This window comes from Sinocyclocheilus anshuiensis, unplaced genomic scaffold, assembly GCF_001515605.1.
Source record: "Sinocyclocheilus anshuiensis isolate Anshui unplaced genomic scaffold, SAMN03320099.WGS_v1.1 scaffold119, whole genome shotgun sequence".
Taxonomy (NCBI): domain Eukaryota; kingdom Metazoa; phylum Chordata; class Actinopteri; order Cypriniformes; family Cyprinidae; genus Sinocyclocheilus; species Sinocyclocheilus anshuiensis.
The window spans coordinates 390,654-393,348 of record NW_015549581.1 but is presented as its reverse complement, the minus strand read 5'-3'; positions in this window follow the sequence as shown (position 1 = coordinate 393,348).

Here is a 2,695-nt window from a genome sequence, read left to right as displayed (position 1 = left end):
TGAGTTGAATTACTGAAATAAATGAACTTTTCCATGACATTCTAATTTATTGAGATGCACCTGTATATTAACAATAAGGTGGTCCATATATTAATAAGGTCTAACACCTTGCCATTCAGTCACCAATTTGTTTGCGCATATGATAATGGCCCAGATTGGAATTTGTTTTTGCTGTCATCCAAAAAAAAAGACATGTCCTAAAAAAATCTAATTTGAGCCACATTGATGTGGCTGTGGTGTGAATGTATAGTCTATGAATATCATATCTCTTTGAGTACACATGTATTACAAATATGAAATATTGTACTTTTCACAACACATACACTAACACAAAAACTCTGTCAGATTCTGGTGGAAAATACCCATACTATGTACTGCATGGCGTTCCATTTTGTGCCTGGTTCATAATGCACTCCAAACCATTTTCATCAGAATGCACTATGAGAAACACAATATGATCGAACACACAAAGAGAGCCATGGGGATGTGTTTGGCCTTTCCAAAAGACAGCTGCAAGATTTTCAATACGGTGCTAAATTGGAATTTTAGTGGGTTTTGCAGCCTTCAAGACATTGATTTGGTACAGCTGGACCGAGATGGCAGGCCTGGGTGCTGGAAGCAGGTGAGATGCAAGAACACGTATGTAGAAAAATGGAAATCAATGCAAGGTTTTAATATTGCAGAAGTAGTGCTGCTTTGGTAATTAAAGAAAATGGCAGGCATCAGGCTGCCATTAACGTAGAATGGCCCGAGTCACATGAAGAATGGTCGAAAAGGTCTATTAGTCTATTAAATCCATGAATCTATGAACCTGTCACTTATTATTTTCTACAGGTTGTCATATGAGTTCAGTACACCCACAGCCTGTTTGTACAAAATGTACACTATAATTCTTTAGTGAATCGCTGTGATTTAACCATTGCTTTCTGAGCATCTTACGATGTATTTAGTAAATTATAGAGTTAAATTGCACATCTTGGTAAGATCTCATCAGTGTTAGGTAACTAAAAGGATGTACTGGATATAAGACAGGTAACACTTGACCCAAGGCTGTCGGTTCAGAGTGACTACAGCACATTTCACAACACTGGGGTCAAATTGCAGTGACATCACTCCTGACTACATCAGTCCCATGATGATATCAGAAGAATGACATAATGCCTGATAAAACATGATAGTGGGACATCTGCATTGAAAAACCTGTTATGCCTCAGGCACACTGTAAAATAAATTGTACTGTATAAAGTGGGTTATACACCATATAAAATGATTTTTAACACAAATTTAGTCTTTTTTATTGTGTATAGTGCAGTGTTATTTTTGTATTATTTATATACTATTTTATTTTTAGTAATATTTTGGATGAAGTTTTTGTTTTAATATTTAATTTTATTTCAATTTAATTTGATGTAATTTTGTCATTTTTATTAGTTTTTGTTTGTTTTTGAAATATTACCATTTAGGTTGAATTTATTTTTGTTTCATTATTTATTTATTTTTATTTCCAGTTATTAATTGTAACTAAACTGATTTTAGTTAGGTAACAAGACAATCTTTCAAATTTTTTTCATGTAATGTTTAGATTTTATTTTATTCCAGCTTTATTTCAGTTAACAAAACTGTTTCAATAATTTTGGTTTTAGTTAAAAATAATAACTCTGTAAAGTATGACATCTGTCTAAAATTGTTCAATATCTAAAATAATTTTAAATTTTGCCTTTTCTAAATTAAATTAATTTTATTTTATAATTTTAACTATAATGCATGCAGTTTTTGTTACTTAAATATATTTGAGCAAATATATAGAATATTTGCATTTAAAATTAATTTGTCCAATGCATGGCTATTTAAGTAAAAAAAAAAAACTAATTGAAATGGTTACAGCAACTAAACTTACCCTGCATATACTCTTACGTATATTGATTTTTACCTACATTTTTCATCTTGAAGACACCTACACTGTAAAAAATTTTCACCCCTTTCAACTTAAAAACGTGTTTTGTGGCTGCCTTAAAATTTTAAGTTAAATCAACTTAAAAGTACAAGTAATCTTAACTTTACTCAGTAACGAATACCAACTCAAACGCACGAAGCCTGACTGGGATACACTTCCAGTGGGCGCGGAAATGCCGAGCCTGCTCAGCAAAGCCAACGGTTACCCACTTTAACGGTAAAATACACCTATAATCGCTCAAATTGCCCATCTTAACGATGTTTAACAGGTGGAGAAACAAATTTGTGTCAAATCTCAAACGTTACATTACAATCTGCAGGCTAATGCAGCACATCACAGCGGCCACCGGATCAGAAATGCAAAACTTGAAAGGTAACTGTTAAACACAGTTCGGAAAACAATGACAGAACATAACTAATTCTGCTCTATTCTGCTAAAATGAACAATAATCTCCCAAAAATGATGTTACACAAGCATTCACTCACCTCATCCACGCTGGCTATGCTTCTTCGCGCGCAGCCCAACGGACAGCTTCCTCAAGTTCATGAGTCGTTCGTCTGAAATTCCTCCGCGGTTTAGTTAGTTCGCTGTGTCTCCTTGTTTGATGTTGCACTGCGATGTCTCATGTTTTAAACATGAGTCTAATGTCTAGATTTGCTGAATTTTTTTTTCTTGGAAATGACTCTGATATTAAATTCATGTACAAATTTGACTCCAGCGCATGAATGGTTAGTGCCAAAA